The sequence below is a fragment of the Euprymna scolopes genome, chromosome 42 (genome assembly GCF_053919585.1).
Source record: "Euprymna scolopes isolate OS-2025 chromosome 42, ASM5391958v1, whole genome shotgun sequence".
Taxonomy (NCBI): Eukaryota; Metazoa; Mollusca; class Cephalopoda; order Sepiida; family Sepiolidae; genus Euprymna; species Euprymna scolopes.
In genome coordinates this window covers 37190957-37215743 of record NC_136523.1, presented here as the reverse complement: position 1 = coordinate 37215743, position 24787 = coordinate 37190957, and positions in this window count along the sequence as shown.

Here is a 24787-nt window from a genome sequence, read left to right as displayed (position 1 = left end):
TTTATATATATATATATATATATATATATATATATATATATATATATATAAAGCTGAACGTCTGTGTCTGGTCACGAATAGGCTCCTATATGGTTGACTATTATAGAAAACGTATCACATATAATGATAGAAGATGTATCGAGACACAGGAATTGGTATGTTTGATCTGGCATAATGATGATTTATTAAAATTGTTGTGTCTGCGTACGCGCCTGGTTCACAAAGTATGGAAATAAAAAATTTTAAATTAAAAAAACGTTTACAAGTGTTTTTGATATAGATATGCATAATAATACTTTGATAAGTATGTTTTAACTTAAATAGGGATAGTATAATAAAATTGTGGATTATGCGTTCGCGCCTGGCCTCCATAAAATGGAAATAGGTACAAATTTAATAAAGACTTTTCATATCTATCTGCGTAAGTATACTTTGATAATTATGTTTCAGTTTGAAGAAATATGGTATTATAAAATTATGGGGTGTTCATTCGCGCCTGACCTCCATAAAATGGAAATATGTCACAAAGTTTAACAAGGTTTTTTAATATAGATCCACAGAATATTGTGATAAGTGTTTCAGTATGAACAGGTATGGTATAATAAATTATGGGGTTTATCTATTTTATTTTTACTTTCATCATATTTTGCTTTGGTTCTGATACCCCCAAATTCGAAGCTATCTCTTTACAACCCTTCCTTTTCATAACCTATCATACTTTCATAAATCAGAGTCCATTTTCTGTAGGCTGTTTTTGAACCCAGTCAACGATGGGTACTTTTGCTAGTATATATATAAATATATATATATATATATATATATATATATATATATATATATATATATATATATATATATATATATATTTCACACTCTTATATTTTTATTGTCATCGAAATCCGTGAAATCGCCCGGGAGGAAGCTTCACATGCCTCTATGCAGTAACTTAGTCCAAGATATATGTTATTCTATATTGCACTCTAGAGAAGCTAGATAACTAGGTAATCATCGGGAGTATTCTGAGACAAAACTTAACTAAGATCACTTCCAGACTTATACTCTAAAGTTCTGTAAATTTTAAAGAAAATCTGTTCAGCCGTTTCGGAAGCTATAAGGAACGAACTCACACACGCACACAGGCAAAGTTGCATTTATACAATTGTAGAAATATGAAGAGAGAGGAAGGGGCAGAGATAGAAAGAAAGATAAATAAGATAAAGAAAATCTGTTCAGCCGTTTCGGTATCTATAAGGAACGAACTCACACACACACACAGGCAAAGTTACATTTATACAATTGTAGAAATATGAAGAGAGAGGAAGGAGCAGAGATAGAAAGATAAATAAGTATGCGTGACGCTTGGAAATGAACTACGTGCAATAATTTGATTATATATATTATATGATATGTAATTTTGGTGTGGATATTGCGGATTAAACAACTCCCACCACCACCACTACTTCCGTCCGATCTCTATCCTCGGCGTTCGCGACAAAGTCACTTTTGAGGCAACAGCTGGAAGCAAATCCTGCCACTTCAAAACCAGAAACTCGCTCTTGCAAAAAGATCACTCCATTTCCCCGCACTTTGTGTAGCGGACATCTTTAAATGTGGCGGCGAATGACCAGTTAGGTGTGAAATAAAAGATTTAATGAGTGTAGGAAAAACGCGCGGTGTTTTTGGAAAGCCATTAACGAACAAGAAAGCTGACCATCGAGGACTGAGCGAGACATCGTCCACCCCCTCGGGGCAGAGAGTAGTGAAAATGGCGAGGGGTGCAATAGTTGTTAAGGAAAACTTTATGCGATTTTTCTCCGCGGGTGACCACTCGATGGCCGTTGGTGTCGAGGACGCGCGGCATGTAAGATAGCCTTGACCAAATAATTTACGTTTCTCTTGGAGGTCGGCACCTTCGGCCATTGGCAAATGATAAGCAAATAAGTTTGGGTGACGTTTGTTTAATGCAGAAATTACAATATGCTCGGATCTGCAAAAATTCGAAATGGTCTTGTGCCCGACTTGGCTTATGTATTCTGTCTCTTATTGTTTTTTGTTTTTTGTTTGTTTCTTTGTTTTTTTTTTTGTTTTTTTTTAATCTTTTTTTGTCTTTTTTTGGGGTGACGTTTGTTTAATGCAGAAATTACAATATGCTCAAATCTGCAAAAATTCGAAATGGACTTGGCTTATTTATTCTGTCTCTTATTGTTTTGTCTGTCTGTTTGTTTGTTTGTTTGTTTGTTTTGTTGTCTTTTTTATAATCGCTTCTTTCCTATAACAAATACAAAAAGAAAACTTAACCACTAATTGCCAGGACAAATAATACTCCACATGAGAGCCCATCTTTCAAACTCCCTCGTCTTACATTCACGGGCAACATAAATTGGAGCAAATGCATTGCCAAGACTGCTGCAAAGAAAGTGAGCTCCATGCTGGAAAATTATTCATACCTTTACATTTACAATTCGCCTATGCATGCAAAAACTGGGTTGCTGCATCTAATTCTAGTCTTTCATTCTTGGACAGGGTTCATAGATAGAGTCTCCAATGTAATAGGTCCAGCAGCGTCGACCAAGCTCTCTGATCGCCGCAATGTTACATGTTAATGTTACTTGTTTTATAAGTATTTTAATGGAATGTACTCCGACGAACTCGAGTCACTTGTACCATGTCTATGTAAATATTCTCGACTAACTCGACAAGCAGCAAAATCCCACCCCTACACTATAAGAAATCCTTAAATGCTGAAAAGCTTATTACTTTAATAGTTTACAAGTACTTTTGTTATGCATTTGCTGCGGCCGGTTGTCCATATTAACAATTGTTAATATCTACTTTTGTCACTGATCCAAGCGAGTAAAACACAACACAGTTGATCTATGAAATAATATATTGTTTTTATTTCACATCGACAAATCAGCTTTTGATTATAAGCTATTGCTTGTGCTTTGACATTTCTTAAAGCGTATGGGGTTGGTGCATGTTTGGATCGGATGTTGGCGGTGAAGAAATATAACAGGCTTGCTTCTCTCTGACCGATTGCCCCTGCTTTCTCTTTGTGGCGATTTATATAAACATTCTTTTCCTAGAATGTTTAATATTGTTTCAATCTTTGGACCGATATCCTCTCACATACTTCTGGATCAAATTATGAATTTCAATAAGCGATGGTTTAAAATCCCGCATTCCTCACATGGAACCCATCTGCATGTGTAAAACTCATCCAGTGTTTCTCTTCTCGGAGTTGCCTGCCGTATACAAGGGACCACAAGGAGTAACACTAGGTGGAAAATGCAGAAATTATGATATGATAAGATTTGGAGAATTTGGAATGGTCTTGTGCCCGACTTGACATTTTTGTTAACTTGTATCCGCCTCAAACAAGGCGCATCGCCACTGGGATAAAAAAGAAATCAAATCCGTAGAATATATACCAGATAAACCAGTTGACAATAAGTCATTCACCATCCACTATTACCATGCAATACTTACAGCTCCGTAAGCTATAAAACGAGGGGGGTATTAACCCTGTTATAGTGATGTGGGAAAGAGGGTATTAAGTTCTCTCCGACTGCAAGAACTGCGACACCAGGCTCGGAAAGTGGGATTGAGAAGTTAGGAGTGAACTCTGACCTCCAAAATGTGCCTGGGAAGCCCCATTAGCATTCCATGTAAGGGCGCCTCAGGCGATTAGCAATAAACTTAACCCTTTCTCGAAGAGAGAAGGCAAAGCCTGGGAGGGTAGACCTCCTAGAAATGCATAGGAACAGCAATACACCGCAATCAACGGGGACTAATCTCTTGATTTTAGGGGCCAAGGATAAACTCCCTAGTAATGTGAGATAAGAAGGAGAAAGTAGCAACCTTGGTAGAAGTTAGTGTCCCCAATGATGCTGGGTTAAACAGAGCCGGGAGGGAAAAGATAACGAAATATTAAAGTTTTATGCACGGCATGAAAAGAAACTGGAATTTTAGGAAGATTTCTATAATTCCAGTAATTATGGCAGCAATCGGACACATGTAAAAGAATTTCAAAAATTACTTAGTCATTATACCCAGTGAACAAAGTGCAAGTGTTGTACAAATAATTTCACTTAAAAGGACAGTTAGAATAATAAAAATTCTCTCGTTTAGAGTGCTCGAAATAGAGAGTGAATCTTTAGCATCCGGTAGGATATTCCATCCCTACCACACAAAAAAAAAACGATAAACAGATTGAAAAGAAACAAAAAGGGGGTACTATGAATTAAGGGCCAGAATTAGAGATGCTATCTTAGGTGGGAGTTGTGTAGCAAGATGTTTGTTCACATTACATTTAAATTTCTGCATGATGGTACAGTCGGGGAAATAGGGAACAGTGAGGGAATTCCAAAGGTAAGCTCTTTGATGGAAAGAAACTATCAGAGAGGAAATCATTCAGATATCTGGGGACCATTACAGTGAATGGGGCGGGAATCTGCTAATTTTTAGGTTGCACGTGAATGTTTACGTTGATAGAGGGGGTTTACCAGTGCAGCATTTCTGCATGTTAATACAGACGTGGAAATTTGAAGCATGGTGATGGAGATTCAAAAAACAAATTGTTCGGTAGCTTTACAGTGAGGGGTGGGATTCTGCTGCTAAGCGGGTTTGTTGGGGTCACTTAAATTGAGAGGTACAATCAGGGAAAAAAGGGAAGACAGTTTGAACACGTTTTTGATGGTAGGTCAGGAAAACAGGAAACAAGAAAGGCTATCAGTTTGAGAAAGGTAGCTATCAAAATAGAAAGCTTTACAAAATCCAGAAACTATTACAGTGAAGGGGTGCGATTTTGCTGATTGACGGGTTGGTCGGGGTCATTTAGGTCGTGTTGGCACCAGAGCAGCAAGTTAACCAGAGCACATTCTATTGAAGAACTTGTATAACAACAAGTGGGCGAAAAAATTGCAGTGATGGGACAGGAGCTAGAGTTTGCTAGACAATGTGGAACCTATTAACTTGCAGACGTAATTTTGTACTCTGTCCGATCGAGAATGAGAGAAACTTGGTTGGTGTACCTGCCCAGATATGGCAACAACCCTCGATCCATGTGCGAATGGTATTTTTGTTGGAATATAGTAGAGGAAGCCCAACCACTTTGCAGCAGACTCGTCAGCATCTTCTGTGTATTTGGTCCTATTCAAGTTACCTATTAATGTTAGTTCGAGGGGTTCGAATTTAAATGTTGAATGCTTATAAATCTTTAGCCTTATTTTGTAGTTTAGTTTTCACATTCATTCAGCGATGTTTCTGACAAAGGGTGAAGAACTGCTGTTTTCTGGGTAAGAATCAATTCCATCTATCTATTTAGCACTTATCGTTTTCGACCATAAAGTATTTTTTTTTTATTTTTAGCTTATCTTCCTTCAAAAAATCCTCTACTTATATAATCTATAAAGTGTATATATTTTTTTTACATAGGCATCACCACTTATCAAGGCCCAGAGATCACTCGAGGATAAGGGTTACAGGGTGTATTGTAGTCAATTGGACAATATAGTAATTGTTAGTAATGGAAATTTGGTAAATTTGTTAACTTCAGTGGAACAGATCATCAAGAACTTGTTTACATTGGACTTGAAAACAACCATATTGTAGTCAGCTAGAAAGCAGGAAAACGGAAGACAGTTCCACAGGCGTGCAATTCTAAGAAAGAGACTTTGTTCATGGAATCTACGTTTAGGTTTAGGCACAGATAAAGAGTGAGGGAATTATTGATAGTGTTTTCAGCTAGATGAGTGTTTCTTGTGAACGTTTGGCGAGGGAGGACCATAGATTGAAGCTCAGTCCAGCTCTTGTCATGAAAATAAAGATAAAGCAGAGACAAACTCACAACATCTCCTCTGTGAGAAAGAGTTTGCAGAGAAGAGAAAAGGAGATCCTCTACGAGGCTACGAAGTCTATTTTGAACTCTATCAAGGCAGGATAAGTCCTTTCTAGCATATTCTGCCCAGATGTGACAACAGTACTCCATCCTTGGACGTACATGGCTCTTATATAGATAGAGAATTGCATCAGCAGTGAGATATCTACTGGATCGATAGAAGGATCCCACCATTTTTCCAGCGGCCTTGGCAACAGATTTGATGTACGTGTTCCATTTAAGATCAGGAGTAAAGGTCAAGCCCAGAAGCTTGTCAAATATATATATATATATATATATATATATATATATATATATATATATACTTTCAATTTGTCTTTACATGTAACAGTAATTTGTTGCTACACACTCATGAGCATGTTTCGGTCTTCTAGTATTTAGTAACTAGAGACCTCTTCAGGAAACAACGCTTATATTCAAAAACGGAATTCTTAATGAAAAACGAAAATCAACTTTCAGCAAAAGAAGATTTTTTTTTTATAAAAAAAGGGTCAGGGGATGAAGTTCAGCTATGCGGAGAACAGGGTTGATTGAGCGTGGATTTATTTATTTATTTATTTATTTACTGATTATTTTATTTATTTATTTATTTATTTATTTTTATGTTGAGCTTAGGGAATGAAGTAGGTAGGGTTGGGGGTTGAGAAGTAAAGTTTGGGGGTTAAAGCGGATATAGATATTATCTTCAACAAGTGCTTTCTCCTGCTGCCTGCTGCTTACTGCCAATCTAAAACCTATATGAGCTAGTGTATTTGAATTCTTTTTATTCTCTCTCTCTCTCTCTTTGTCTCTGTCTCTCTGTCTCTCTGTCTGTCTATCTGTCTGTCTGTCTGTCTGTCTGTCTCTCTCTCTCTCTCTCTCTTTGTATTCCTATGTCTTTCTGCAAAAAGGTTAAGATTCACCTTAATCTATTATAAAATTATTTCTCTTTGCCGGTGTAACGTAAAATATTCCCCTGTAAAAATTCTTTTTTACCTATAAGAGAAGGCAGACTATCTTCAAGAACGGAGTATTTCGATTTTCGATACCTATCACATGAATTTCTGCACAAAACACTGTTAAACATATAAATTAACCTTATGCGAAATTTGCAAAAGTCTCAGCCGTTTCGGAACCTATAAGGAAGGCACTCACACAAACACGCGCACAAAGCGACTTTTATATGATCAAAATATTTAGAATAAATATTTGTTTACATTAATTTAGGAATGTAACTTTAACATGTTATCATAAAAATTTTAGTTGACAACTTAGAATAATGACATGTCAAAACATCACGTGATTATCTTAGTGGCGTATACTAATGACGTCATTTTAAAGGGGAGTGTTGTGTCCGGAGACATGGGTTGTCGGAGTCATGAATGGAAAGTAAACAAGATCATTTTAGGTTAAATACTATTTATTACAGTCGAAATATAAATTATATTTACAGCACGATGTGCACGTGTTAGCGCGGCCGCCATCTTGTCCATTCTTCCTGGAACTCTCTAGTCTTTTTCTTTTCATCTATATAAGGGCAATAACTCGTACTTCTTTTATTATAGTTATTTCCCCTGTAGCTTTTGATCGCTATAACAGGGGGATAGACTTTTTGAGACACGTGGAGATTAGTTAAGTCAGTCGGAGTAGAGAGAGAGAGAGAGAGACAGACAGACAGACAGACAGACAGACAGAGGCGGTCTTCAGATCGTGATGGCTCCAAGTATAAGGTATCAGAAATGGTGATAGTAAGAATCAGCAACTTTCCAAAAGGGGGAAAACACTTTGGAACAAAAAGTTGCCGAAAATAAAACTCGAGGCTCTGTCATTTCTTGGGAAGAATTTCCATTGCAGCTTTTCGACAAATTAGATCAAAGATGGACCAGATATGTTCCCGATTGGCCAGACGTTGAACCCCCAAATAAGTGTCATTCGTCCTTTGTGTTATAAATGTATTTATGTATATTTTTGTCTCGTCATGAGCTGTAATTAAACGTACATAAACACACAACGAACTCTACATTAAATGATCACAACGCTAGACGGTGATAGACGAACACACGTATATACACACATCATATAGATGACTGTGACACGTATACACACACGTATATACACTTCATACAATATAATCACTAAAGGACGCGTGTGTACATAATATATACACCGTCGACAATATTACATATATAAAGTGCAGAAAATTGGCCGGCCAGTAGATAACCTGACCCTGTTAATGTGTGTGAAATATCCCTGAAAAAAAAAATATTCAGCCACACAGAGAAGACGTGATACTACGAAACAGCTGTTGACGGATGACTAAATGAAGACGCAAACAATTGTTTATTATTTGATTGTCTGCTCTTTGGCGATTAAATTTGAGGAAATTTGAAAAATAAAATTGGCGTCTGTTAGAATTCTTCAAGTTTTCGCGACTTTTTGAAATTAAAATGAAATTTCGCGTTTGTAATTACGAGACGCCAAAATTCTTTAATTATTTCCTTTCAAGTTCAGCTTGAACTTCTTAGAAGTCGTTTCAACTATTTTTAAAGAACCATTCACATATGTATCGACAAGCCTAACCATAACGCTGACCATAATATCCAGGCGTATCGATAGCATCAACCCTAACCCTAACCCTAACCCTAACAGTCCTGGATATGACCTTAAACTATATCCAGTGGTGAGGCCCCAGCTTGTGGGCTTTGGGGAGTGTGGAGCCACCCTTTAATTACCATTGCTCCCAGGTTCACTCTGACCCGGAGTGGTAGTACCTGTTAGGGTCCCAACTATGGGTTAAATAGAAACTGACTTGAAAACAACAAATATATTCTATTAAAACATTTTTCTTCAAACTCTTTGAAGAAACCGGCATTAAATAACCTGAAAAGGGTTGATATGCCGTAAAACCAAAACAACCAACCAACCCTAACCCTAACCATAACCCTAATCCTGACCATAAGGTACAGACGTATCGACGGCTCTAAGACTAACCCTAACACTAACATACAGACGTCTTTGTAGCCTACCTCGATGATATCTATATGTATATCTATATGCACATCCTCGCCTAGAAATCCTGATGATGTCCCCTGAAATAGTGACGAAACGTTGATTTTATTTTTGTTTTTACTCTTTTAGGTTTTTCCTTTTTATTCACATGTATATCTATATATGAAAGTTTGTTTTTTCAAAGGCTTGCACCACTTATAATGGCCGGTAGGCCACTCGAGGATATGGGTTAATGTGTGTACTATAGTCATTGGGACAATAGCGTAGTAATCGTTGGTAGTGGGAATTTTAGAAGACGATTCAATAGGAACTTGTTTACGTTGGACTTGAAGACAGCAATATTGTAGTTAGCGGGAAAGAAAACCAGCGGAACAGAGTTCTACTGGCAGGCAATCCTAGGAAAGAAGCTTTGTTCATAGGATCTACGTTTAGCTTTAGGAACCGATAGAGAGTGGGGGAAATTTTGTTATAGTGATTTAGGCTAGCGAGTGTGTATGTAATTGTTTATTATTTGATTAATTGTTTATTATTTGTATGTAATTGTTTATTATTTGATTGTGTGTGTGTATGTGTGTGTGTGTGTGTGTGTGTGTGTGTGTGTGTGTGTGTGTGAAATTGGCAAGGAGGGACCATGTATTGGAGCTCAGTAGAATACTTGTCATATGTGTGTATCGCGGCATCACAGTAAAATGTTTACTCGCACCAGAGAGTATCATAATTCCCCGATGTATGGATTACTGGTGCCACATTTGGGCAGATGCTCTAAACGGAAATAGTCATTTCGGACGCGCCGCTGTTTTATCAAAGAACCTATTGTTGAGTTTATATGCCGAGCCTTCTGTTTGAGCGATGAAGAAAGTTATTAAATCAACTTGTGATGTTAGGCGGTATAAGGGTGTTAACTTTGGTCAAAATCTGACTGTTCATTCTGTAATCGGATTTTTTTGGTTATCGATTTTCGATACTTATCGGAGACATTCCGATACAAAACCTATCTAAGAACATACCCAGATAGATGAAGTGCATTTGTGTGAATTTAAAAAAAAATCGAGCCACCTGTTTCGGAATCCATAAGAAAGAAACTTACACATACAAAGTGCCTTTATATATATATATATATATATATATATATATATATATATATATATATATATATATATATATATACTAGCCCGACATTGCCCGGTCGTGAAATACGTTTAAATATATTTTGATTAATGTACTTATTATTATATTATATTGGTCCCAATACATAGTAATAATTTAAAAATTGAAAAAAAAAAAGCCTCGTACGCCACCAACGAAACGCGAAACCAAAACGTTTAGCTTACGATTTATTTTTTCCTTTGATGTTAATGCCTGACATATGAATACATGTTGCTACAAGGCTAAAAATTTAGACATGAAGGAATAGTTATTACGTTACGCATGCATATTCGTAATTCCCTCGTTTGGTAGGCAGAATATATATATCGAATACCCTATATATGAAGTATCATGTCTGACAGAGTAGTTTGGTAGACAGAATTTTTTAAACAAATATATGTATACGCATACATACATACATACATACATACATATATATATATATATATATATATATATATATATATATATATATATATATATATATATATATATAGAAGAGGTTTGTGTTTACTATAATCTTTTTATGCAAATATTACGCAAGTATAAATTATGTAGAATATTTGCATGAATATTATTAAACGTAATAGTTAACTAAAAATGATTATCCCATAAAGAACCCTAAAAAACTAATAGGGAATTAATTAAAAGGAATGTTTAAAAGAATATGCAAATTAGATAGATCTTTTGCTAGTGAATAAAATTCCAGGACCATATAACAAAGTTGTACTTTCTTTATAAATACATAGAAGAAAGGGGTTTTAATATGATTTCCAATACAACAAAATTATAGAAGTATATATATATATATATATATATATATATATATATATATATATATATATATTGTCTGTATTCTTGATGCGTTTTCATTTATTGAGATTGTCGGACTGACTTCCTCATCTTGGTTGTTATAGTCACAATGTTTCGGCCGTTTTGCCCTCCGGCCTTCATCAGGTGTTTTGTATCGAACTGGTGAACCGTTTGTTAGGAGTCTCGAACCCAACCCTTTATTATTATTACGAGGGTACCGTGCTCGGACTCCAGCTCTATAGTAAACCCTAGGACATATGGCCGGGTGGTCCTAGACGTTGTATCAAAGTTTACAGTTACCCAAAGGTGCTGAGTTCAATCCTGAACGAAGGCAGTGAAAAGTAACATTCAAAACAGAGAATCAGCAACTATGTCCTAGAGCCTAACTGGAGTCCGAACACGGTACACCAAACAATTATCCAATTAGGTAGAAACGTAATTTACCTTTGCTTTCATTTATTTGTTTTTGGACAACTTTTTCGAATCTGTGTATGGTAAAACCCCCATCACTCAAATATTAATTACTAACTCACATTTTTGTATACAGAAAACAACAACAAAAAAACATTTAGCGTTTCAACATTTTTGCTACATTCAGCTTCTATCCATTGATTGTTGGTCGAGCCGAAGGCATGATTGACGGTAATCCCGAGGATCAGGATCCAATTCTGCAAGAGTACCATTTTTTTTTTTTTTTTTCATTTTCGCCTTTTTTTTTTTTTTTTTTACTTTTTAGATTGGATTGCTGTACTAAGAATATAAGAAACATGCATTTTCTCTTTTTATTAGAATTTTCCATGACACCAAATTGAGTCACAGCAACGCGTGGCAGGGTACAGCTATATATAAGTATATATATATATATATATATATATATATATATATATATATATATATATATATATATATAAACTTTCACCAAGAAATCTGATACATCCCTTTCTTCTTAGCTTAAAACCGGAAACTAACAGCATCTGCTTTTTCATTAACTTATTTCCAACACTCAGTCACTCATTTTTTATGGCGTCGCTTATTGCTGGAGTTTCACGAATCGGATTGCTTTTTACTGTCATTCATTTCCTAGCTAATCCCTCCCGGCAGTGCTGATAGTAAGGTAAATAGGGTTTATAATATAAAATTCGTTTACTTTCATTTTTGATTTTATGTATTTTACGGAAATAAGACACCCGAGCGACGCTGGATGCTCCTGTTAGCGTTAAATATTTAGATACATTTTTAAAAAATTAAATAACTTGACGCATCGAACGATCATAACGAAAGGATGCATCTGAAGACAAGTATTTTATCCCGGGCAGCATCGCACCAAATTATTGAATATTGGAAATAATTTGGTTGTCTTTTTTTTTTTTGTCTTTTTTTTTCTTTCTTTCAACGGTTGAATTTCAAAACATTTTGAAAATATTGGCGGTAAAATTGTTCAAGTTTATTTTTGTTGTTATTTATTTATTTATTTATTTTTGGTTTGTTTAATTGAAGTCAAATTCGCTGTTTGCAATTATAAAATATTGGCTTTTCTTCTGTTCGATTTTATGTACAATGTCCAATAAAACGGTTTTATCGCTGGAATAACAGAAAAGAGAAAATCAGTTGTATTCACACACGCATACGCGCGCATATGTACATATATATATATATATATATATATATATATATACATATATATATATACATATACATATATATATATATATATATATATATATCTATATATATATATATATATATATATATATATATTAGTGATAGGAGGATTCCAAAAAATGTTCCGATTCAGATACAATTATTGATTGCGTTTTAAATTTTCTGATTTCAGTTCCTTTAACATTTCTAAATATTTGGCTTGAAAGTTTTTTTTTTGTTTTTTTTTTCTTCTTTTAAAATTTTTTGGATAACCGTAAAAGCCATGGAATATGTGTGCATATATTTTAGCAAAAGCAAAAATATGCTTATGGGGGAGAGGTCAATAGATTTTAGTTTCGTTAATAATTTAAAATCAACAATTGTTTATAGTTTCATCATTAATATCAGCAATAGGAAATTAAGTCTGAAACGAAAATAAAAAATAATCATAAAAATATGAAAGAATCGTTTTTGGCATCGGAAAATAGGAACATTTTTTTTACCGATTCTAATAACGATACCGAACCCGATATCCCAAAATGTTCTCATTTTTCCAATTCCCAATTCCGATTGACCGCCCCAACACTAATATATATATATATATATATATATATATATATATATATATATATATATATATATATATAGAACTACTTAATTTACTCTAGGATAGCGATACAAAATAGTTTTAAAACTAACAAAAACAACAGAAAATAAACAAATAAATAAATTAAATAAACATGAATATACATAAACGATCACACATATATGTATGTATGTATGTATGTATGTATGTATATATATATATATATATGTATGTATGTGTGCATATATGTATGTGTGCATATATGTATGTACACATATATATATTTATATATAAACTAACAACAACAAAAAATTTTTTTTTAAAACACTAACCTAGTTTTAAAACAAATCCTTTGTCCGATAAAATGCATGCCCATTGGCTAATAGGAAGGGCGCGGTGGATACTAGAAAGCTGATTGGCTAACTAAAATCTCAATAGAAGAGGAGCATATAAAAACAACCACAGAATTCGTGCATAAGCCTGGGGAGTCCTAGAGTGGATGAAACGCGGAATATTCAGTGTAGCTTAATCGCCATATATATTTTATAAAATACTATATATATATATATATATATATATATATATATATATATATATATATATATATATATATATATATGATGAGAATAATGGAAATAGTATTCCGACGAAATAGAGAAATAAAAAAGAACAAACCGAGTTATGTGTGCATCAACGTTTCGTCTTTATTTCGGAGGAATTTCCTCTAGTTACTTCCAGGAAGAATCGAAGGAGAATTTCCATGTCGTCTTTAAATTTCCTTAAAATCTAATTCTCATTAGAAATTTATTTGAATGCTCTAATCGTTCAAATCTCGATGTCTATAACCGACATCGATATATATATATATATATATATATATATATATATATATATATATATGTGTGTGTGTGTGTGTGTCTGTGTGTGTGTGTGTGTGCATATATATATATATATATATATATATATATATATAATGTACTATTATATAAATTAAACTGTGTGTGTTTGCGTGTAAATTCGTTCCTTATGTACTCCGAAACGGCCTGGCCTATTTTTTTAAAATTTCTTGCGGAGGTACTTAATGCGTCTGAGAGTGTTCTTACGTCGGTATTGTATCAGAATGCTAATCGGAACAGTTCAATTAAAGAAAGAAAGTCTAATTTTTTTAATCAAAGTTAGCACTTTTATACAACCTAACATTACAGGTGCATTTGAGAAGTTTTATCACCGCACAATCAGAAAGGCCCAGACTATAAAATCAACCGTAGATGTTTTTTATACGACAGGGGCACATTTGAAATAATGTTTGTGCTTAGAGCACAATTAAACCATGATACTTGACTTTCGCATTTTATATTTTTTTATAATCATGATTTTTGTTTATTTTCTTATTTTATTGTTTACTAGCGGTTGTGCCACGTCGGCACACACAACGCTGAGTCAAAATCGAATACACTCAACATCAAGTACACTCAACATGGTCTTACCATCAACGCTTACCTTGTGAACGTGGAGTATGGGAAATTTCCATATGCACAAACCAAAATCACTGAAAAAACAAAAATACTCTAACTAAGGGTAAGGATAATGAATAAACGTTGGATAAAATGATGGTTAAAATTATTACGAACTTGCCAGTACTTGAACCCGGAATCTTCTGATCCGTAGTCAGATGTGTTATCCATTGCGCCACAAGTCCTGTCCGCAGGTCGAAAGATGTTACCGCGACTGTATACAGACAGTGCTAAATTCCGTTGACATGGGCAGGTAACTTTTTCGACAATTGCCCGAAACAGCCCAAAACCCCTTATTAGTCGCGTGCAAGCGACTCTATAAGTCACTCCGTCGGTCGGTCGGTCGGTCCGTAACACTTTTGTGCTTGGCCTTATTGGTTAAGATCAAAGGTCTGTTGTTGATAGATGCTGTTCTTAGCTTTTTAAGCTTTTCTTGGCCTTTCGGCCAAGATCAAAGTGTAGTATCTTTCTTACTACATGCTGTATTTATTGTAATATAAAGTGGAGGATCACTTTTCTGTATTAATTTAATGTAAAATGATCATCCACTTTACAATCAGTCAGTCTCAAAGTCATTCAAGTCATTCTCCAAATCATTCAAGTTGTTTTTGAAGGATTCCAGTTATTTTTTAAGCATTCAAGTCATTCTGAAGGTCATTCAATTCATCCTTAAGTTCATTAAAGTCATTCTAAGTCATTTACTTTTTATTTAAGTCATTTCAGCCCATTTTTCGGTCATTTTAGTTTATCTTTAAGAATTTCATGTCAATCCTACATTCACGCATTCATTCATTACACGTGAGCACGCGACTAATGGCTATCGGTCTTGGTTTAATAATATTCATTATATATATATATATATATATATATATATATATATATACACGTTAATTCATTTTATTTTATCCTTTCCCCCCACCTTTTCCTGTACATATAATTTATTATAATTGTAAATTAATCCTTCCCATGTTCATTATTAAATTTTATTCCTCCCCCATATTTTTTTTTCAAAGTTTGAAAATTCCATCTTTGGCCCCTGATGAGGATGGCGAAAGACGTCTAGGGTTTAAAAGAATTTTTTCCCCGCTATTTGTAAATTTTGTACCATGAACAAACTCATTTAGTATATATATATATATATATATATATATATATATATATATATATATATTTATATATATATATACACACACATATATATATGTATATATATGTATATATATATATATATATATATATATATATTAAAAAATCCATTCGTGATTTCATTTCATTTTATTATTTTATTTTACTTATTTACTGTATTTTATTTTATCACTGTCTATTTATATATATATATATATATATATATATATATATATATATATATATATATATATATATATGTATATATATATATATATATATTTCTTTTCAAGGGAAATAAGGTAAAAAAAACGATAAAAGTGCTCGATATGTTAATAGAGCGGTATATAATTTTTTAATTTTTTATTGAGCCCATAATAAATTTACATTACTGTTTCCATTGGATTTTCACACCAGGAGATGAGGTAGAGTACCAATTTCATCGGAATTTATAGGTGGACTGAAGTTTAAACTTACAGAAATGGATAGAAAGTTATTGGGGGGTATTAAATAGAGAGGGAGGTCGTGTGGTAGTGTGAGGAGGTTTTATAGTAGAATTTCAGTTGTGAAAAGACGCTAAAGAGCTTCTATTAGATACATTTAAAAAAAGAAAAAAGAAAGAAAGAAAGAAAAGTAGACGTTAAAGTTTTAAAAAATACTTAGGGGGAGTAGTGGGAGTAGAGTTTTTTTGCGTCATGGTATCTGTTGTTTTGTAAGAGAGAGTAGGAGTAAGTGATCAGTAGCACCGTAGCAGTTGGTAAATATTGTCACCATGGCAACGTATTTTTTATGAGGACGCCGGATTTTAGATCCTTTGGAGGTGTTATTGATATCTGCATAAAATTAAAACATATAATTATATAATTCGAGATGGATGCGGATGCTGGGGGGAAGGGTATGAAGGGGGGGTTCGACATATACCTGGGGGGAGAGGAGGAGGGGGAAAACATTTAATGCGGATTAAAATTGATTATTGATGATAGTAAGAAGGTGGAAAGTAGGGGGGTCGATATAGACGGGGGGAAGGGGGGGAAAAGTGCAATTAATGCAGTATTTACATTTTGGATAATATGATAATTTTGTAGACGTTTTTATTAAGGATATATGTTGAGAAAAGAAAAAAGAAAAATATATATAATATGCACGCGACTAATGGCTACCGACCTTGTTTTGTGTGATTCGGTGTTGTTCGTTACGAACCATATATAGATAGGGACAACTCACACCTTTCAGGGTAAAAAAGAATTTTTCAATTCGGTGCATTCATTCGAAAGTTTTATTGGTATATATACACAAACACATAAAAGTTTTATTGGTATATATACACAAACACATAAAAGTTTTATTGGTATATATACACAAACACATAAAAGTTTTATTGGTATATATACACAAACACATAAAAGTTTTATTGGTATATATACACAAACACATAAAAGTTTTATTGGTATATATACACAAACACATAAATAAATAAACATTTAGAATTTTATTAATATTATTGCTTCCTATTTGTATCGTTTTATTTACTGTTTTTATTTTTCACGTATGTATGTGTTGTGAAACACGCACAAATATTTATACATCATGAATCTCTCTCTCTATCTATCTATCTATCTATCTCTACATTATATATATACATATATATATATTTAGTAATATGATTAATAATTTAAAAATCAAATTATAATTAAATTGAAAATCCGTTTCATGAGAAGAAACAACAACAAAATTAATTATTTGTACGATCGTTTCGGAAAACAGTGTTTTTATTGTGGTAGACATCAAGTTACGGACAATAATTATTACATATAGTTTTTTAATAAACAAGTTTTCCTCGTCAGCAAATATTGTGAAGGGTTTTTATTAAATTTAAAAGACACCATAAGTAAACCTAGCATGAAATAAACCTAGCTGGTTTATCTTTAGTTTTGCTGGACGTAAAGCTACAAAAAAGATTCATCCCAATGAATGAAAAAATCTCGGGTGGTCTTTTCAGCAACTTTATTTACGGAAGTTTCCCCATTTGAAAGCTGCTCGCTGGTCCTCCGTGTCTTCCATTTGATAGGCGTTGGATCCCTCGCTCTCCCAGGTACTTCGAACCATTACAACCGGTCGGCTCGACTCCCTGTCCGTCTCCTTCGAGCTTTAACAACTATGTGACTAAATCCTACATATACAAACCAACCCCCTTTCTAATGACGTAATTAACACGTATCACTCGTAACTATCGACTGTCTGCCATGTATACTTGTTTATCTAGCTAGCATTCATGTTTGTGTTCATTATGAAAACTAACAATCCTTTTGATTTCTAATATAAATATTTTTATCCTAAAAAAATACCTTTCGCTTTCTTTTTAACATTCAATTTTACAGCAGCAATGACGACCGCAACAGCAATCGTTCAGCCCGAACCAATGACGTAACAAAAAATGTCAACCAGCAGAATTCGAACAAACGAGAAGTTTGTGAATGTTGCACGCAGCCAATTCACGACTTTGTTCTTAATTCACAAACTTGAAATTATTTAAAGTGGCTTATAACTGTAATCATTTTTCAATAGATATCAATAAATTTTTAATACCTATGGAATTTCATGCTTACGCAACGAACAATATATGAATGCTTTTATCATTTCTCTATTTATTAACGTATCCGATTATAAGATATAGACAGCTATAATTTTTGTTTTAATTGTTTATATATATATATATATATATATATATATATATATATATATATATATATATACTTGTTTATTGTTATATAAACATGCTCACATCCCGCTGCTACAAATAGCCACTTGTTTCAATCAAACAACAGATATCATCAGGAGCGATTTGACTATTCAAAAATTCAATGAAGGTTATTCATTGAACTTTTGAATAGTCAAGTCGCTGCCTGATGATATCTGTTGTTTGATTGAAACAAGTGGCTATTTGTAGCAGCGGATGTGAGCATGTTTATATAACAATAAACAAGTATTATCAGCTCTTTTTATTGAGCACTATCTAACAACCTCGTTGAATTCATTAGTCCATTACTTTTGAATAAAAAAACCCGAGTATATATATATATATATATATATATATATATATATATATGAGCAAACAGTTAATAAAATATGTTAAAAAAAACACTTTGAAATGAGTTAAAAAAATATTTAATCTGAAAAGGAAACACTAGATAAATGGATAGTCCTTAATCCGCGGAGTTTCGAAGAAATACTCTCCTTCTCATCAGAGGGTAGGAATTAGCAAAATGCGGGATCGGATTTTGCATGCAGAAGTATTTGATGAAACAACAAGTAAGTCAAAGATCTTACTTTAAAACGAAAAAAGTGAAGCAGAGGGAATATGGTAAAGAAAAAGGTGATTACACATGAATGGATAGTCTGGTGGAAGATAAAAAATCCAGTAACGGTAAAATCCAAATGTAAAACTTCAAGAAAGTTAAAAGAATTTCCATTTGTACAAGTAAAATCCAAGGAAATCCCGTAATTGGAAGAAGATGGTCCATAATAATCCAAAGGCAGAAATCCATGGAATAATTCACAAAGATGTGTACAAGGAAAAAAATAATATTAATAAAAGAAAAATAAGATGTGCTTTTCACTCTACTTCCGAGACATAACTATAAATAAATAACTATAATATATATATATATATATATATATATATATATATATATATATATATATATATATATATATATGTATGTATATTATTATATTATATTATATTATATTATATTATATTTTAAAAACAATATATATGCCGCTCCCCAAATAGGGGTACCAAATTGGTTAAAGGAAAATTATTCCCAACTCGCATTTAGGTAAAAATGCACTTTCGTAAAAAATTGAATTCATTTAAAACGTACCGCAAAAACAAAAGCAAAAACAAATAACATCTAAGTAAATCGCGATACATCACAGCAGTCGTGCGAGAAGGACGAGCGGTAAGAGCTTAGGATCCTTACCATGGGGTCCCGATTTCGGATCTCGCTAGATTCAGCAACTCTGGTGAGTCGTAGACACCGAAACACGTATTAGTGGATAATCATATTTTAAAAACAATATATATATATATATATATATATATATATATGTGTGTGTGTGTGTGTGTATATATATATATATATATATATATATATATATATATATATATATATATATATATTAGTGTTGGGATGATTATTCGGAATCGGAAGAATTGATGCCTATTTTCCGATTCCAAAAGATTCCCTTAATTGTCGTTTTTATTTGATTTTCTTTAAAGTAAACTCTTCCATTGCTGGTAATAATGATAAAATAATAAACGTTTATTGATTTTAAAATACCAATAAAGCTAAAATCGATAGATCATCCCCCACAAGTGTATTTGGACGTTTAGTAAAATATTTGCATATTTAATATGTATTTTTACGAAAATCGGGGAAAATAACAATCTTATAGTTAAATAATTAGAGATTTATAAAGAATCGGAATCGGAATCGGTAATTGTATCGGAATCGGGAAAATTATTGGAATCGCCCCATCACTAATATATATATATATATATATATATATATATATATATATATATATATATATATAATTTTAATTATATCATTTATATATATATTTATTTACTGACAGAGGTAATTTAATTTTTATTTTGTTCAAGTGTTTTGAAAGAAGGTTGAGGCATTTCTGGGTATTGATACTAGTGTATAGAGATTCACTATCGAGACTATTCATAGTTTTATTCTTCATATTAAAGTTGTTTTTTTTTATTTTATTAAGAAGATCGCCATAGTTTTTTTGTATGGGAGTTGCTGAATGTGACCAATAATGGCGTTAGGAGTTCCGCGATAGCTCGTGCTATCTTATGGGTGGCACTGCTAATGCCAGAGATGATTGGGCGGGTTAGCAGCAATAGTTTCAAAGGATCTAAAATAACAGCAAAGGGAGACTATATTTCTCATATGTTTTATCTCTATATTACTGGCCTGGCAAGGCCACAGGGGAGACAACCAAGTAAAAACAACTTTAAGCAAAATTTATCCCAAACCAGCTAACTGCCAAGACACTATATATACAAATGCAGGCAGATTTGGGCAGATTTTATTGGTTTGAAAATATAGGTTCTTTTTTTACCAATTCTCATAAAACTTTAATCATAGAACAATATTATAATCTACAAAAAGCCTGCAGAATTTCATGTAGTTTCGTCCCAGAGAATCAAAGATATTAGCATTTCAATATTCAATTTGGATACCAGTATAGACATATCTATATATTTCCCCAAAACCTCTGGCCTTGATGGAGGGGAGACTAAAACTTGCTGCTATGGTTTCAAATGATCTGAAATAACAGCAAGGGGAGACTTGATTCCAAATATTTCTCATATGTTATATCTCCTTTCTTTGGTTTTCATACATAAAGTAAATTTCACATTGTATAAAGATTATTTGATACCGGAGATATTCATAATCATACCCTATTTCCAAAAGAAACAAATTTTAGTCTCCCTTTCATCAAGGCCATAGGTTTTTGGGAAATATCAGATATTTTGTAATTCATATGCAAAACTAGGAAAACAAATGACGACACCCCAACGAAAATGCTATGTAAAACTTAACCATGACAGACCAATGACAAACGCTTTTTCAACATTAGGCAAGCCTGATAGATCTGCGAAAATAGTATTTCAAACTTAAGCCTGCCAGATCAACAAAAATGCGATTTTAAAAGTAACTGAGTAGACCAGCGACAACGCTATTTCAAACGCAATCGTGCTAAACCAGCAAAAAATGCTATTTCAAATGTAACTGTGCCAGACCAGCGAAAATGCTATTTCAAATGTAACCGTGACAGACCGACGAAAATGCTATTTAAAATGTAATCATGCCAGACCAGCAAAAATGGTATTTCAAATGTAACCGTGCCAGACCAGCGAAAATGCTATTTCAAATGTAACCGTGACAGACCGACGAAAATGCTATTTAAAATGTAACTGTACTAGACAGCGAAAATGCTATTTAAAACGTAACCGTGCCAGACCAGCAAAAATGCTATTTAAAACGTAACCGCGACAGACCAGCAAAAATGCTATTTAAAACGTAACCGCGACAGACAGCAAAAATGCTATTTAAAGCGTAACCGCGACAGACCAGCAAAAATGCTATTTAAAACGTAACCGTGACAGATCAGCGAAAATACTATTCAACCGTAACTGTGACAGACCAACGGCAAATTCTGTTTTAAAATTAAGCCTGATAAATCCACGAAAATAGTATTTCAAACTTAAGTGTGACAGACCAGCTGAAATTCTATCTCAAACTTAAACCTTGCAGATCAACGAAAATGATACTTCAAACTTCAATGTGTCAGACAAACAAATATGATATTTAAAACCTGAGCGTAAGAGACTAACGAAAAATGTTATTTCAAACTCAAATATGACAGACCAGCGAAATTGATATTTAAAACTTAATCGAGATAGACCAACGAAAATTCTATTTAAAATTTAAACGTGATAGACAAACCGGTTGTCTGAAGTACAGAGCGGCAAAACAATGGGAAGAATTCATTCGACTTGGCGTTTTATCATTAATTTCCGTCTTAATAAAAAAACAAACTTTTTTTTTTTAATTTTTATTTAAGGAAAAAATAAAATCAATTAAAACTTTCATTGGAAAAGTTTTTAATTAATTGAGAATTTTTTCTTTGTTTTTTTTTAATGTTTTTTTTGTTGTTGTTTGTTTTCTTGAACGGAATTTGACACCAAGGGTCATACATCGGAAAGGGTCACGCACGTGATATGTGGGTCATCTTTTACTGGGTAAACGCGCCGTTTGTTTTGAGGCAAGCAACCTAATACAAATACGAGTAGAAATAAATGAACAAGAAACACAAAGACATTTCAGTTTATTAGCGTATTCGGACTATAATATTTATTTTAGTGGTTATATTCACAGGGTTTTGGCCGATGTAACCTCCGACCTTCTTAATGTGCAGCTTTTAAATTTTAGAACCTTCTAGACGACCTGGGCATTTTTACGGCTCCGGGCAACGCCGGGCATCCCTTTTAGTCTATAAAAAACTAAAAAAAAAAAAAAAAGGTAACGATGAATGTTGTAAACATTTCGTTTAATAATTCCAAGAAACCTTCTCAACCACCAATAGCCTAAATGGCTAAAGATACATTACCTGAAAGTACTTCGTTCAAACTCCTCAGCTTATCGTTCACAGGTAACATGAGTTGGAACAGATACATCGAGAGCATTTTCAGGGCTGCTGAAAAGAAGGTGGGCTCCCTCTACCATGCTAGAAAGTTACTTACGCCTGGAAGTATCCTGTATCTCTACAGAGCCACCATTCGCCCATGTATGGAGTATTGTTGTCACATTTGAGCTGGTGCATCTGCTACTAGTATCTCGCTCCTGGACAGGATTCAAAACAGTCACCAACCTGATAGGTCCTGAACTGTCATCTAAGCTTCAACCTCTGTCCCATTGACGAAATATTGCATCTTTTTGCTTGTTTTAAAAGTATTTTAATGGTAGATGCTCCGACGAACTACAAGTCATTGTGCCCCTCGACTTAAATACCCTCGACAAACCCAACAAGCAGCAAAATACCACCCCTTCACAGTAGAGATCTCAAGATGCCAAAAAGTCCTTCCATTCTAGTTTCTTCCCTAGAATTGCTAAACTTTGGAATTCCCTTCCGGGTTCCTGCTTCCCCAACTGTACTGATAGGCAGAAGTTAGTGTAATGTGAACAGACATCTTGCTGCTCAATTCCCTACATAGAACCCCTTCAACTTATGCCCCTAATCAAGAACCTTGACTCCAGTAAAGCAACTGGTCCTGACGGTATTCCAATTATAGTGTTAAAAAAATTACAACCAGAACTTGCCCCCATATTTACGAAACTGTTTAAGCGTTGTCTTAAGGAGAAGTTTTTCTCAACACCCTGGAAAACCTCATCAGTATGCCCTGTATTTAAGAATTCAGGTGATAAGTCATCCCCCTCTCAGTACAAACCAATGAGTCTCCTGTGTGTCATGAGTAAGCTGTTGGAATCCACAATAAATAGAGAAGTAGTCAACCACCTCAACAGAAATAATCTTCTTAACGACACGCAATATGGTTTCCCTTCTGCTAGATCTACAGCAGATGTGCGAACAGTTATATCTCATAGGATTAGCGAATCTCTCGACAAAGGCTTCATTTCTAGGGCAATTGCTCTCGACATATCAAAGGCCTTTGATAAGGTTTGGCATAAAGGCCTACTACACAAGATTTCCAGCTACGGTATAACTGGAAATGTTTTCTCGATCATTAAATCATTTCTCTCTGATAAGCTCATAAGAGTAGTGGTTGATGGGCAGAAATCAGAGGCCCTCAGTATTAATGCTGGAGTCCCTCAGGGGTCCATACTGGGCCAAACTCTCTTTCTGATCTACATCAATGATCTCCCAAAACACATACTAAAATCTTTCGTTGACATCTATGCTCATGACACGACACTCTATGGTAATACATCAAAGGCCGTAAATGATGATGTTCTCTCTGATTCTCTCTCCTCTGATCTTGAGCACGTGGTGCAGTGGGGAAAGAAGTGGCTAGTTACCTTTAATGCATCTAAGACCAAGCTCCTATCTCTACATCATAAACGCTCTGATCCCCATCTGGCATCAATTGAAATGGATGGCTCTCGTCTAGGGGAGGCCCCATGTTTCGATAAGCTTCTGGGTTTGACCTTTACACCTGATCTTAAATGGAACACATACATCAAGTCTGTTGCCAAGGTCGCTGGGAAAAATGGTGGGATCCTTCTACCGCTCCAGAAGATATCTCACTAATGATGCAATTCTCTATCTATATAAGAGCCAAGTACGCCCAAAGATGGAGTACTGCTGCCACATCTGGGCGGGAGCTGGTAAAGACAGCCTATCCTGCCTTGACAGAGTATAAAATAGACTTCGTGGCTTGGTGGGGGATGCCTTTTTCTCTACCCTGCAACCTCTTTCCCACAGAAAAGACGTTGCGAGCCTGTCGTTGTTCTATCGTTATTTCCATGG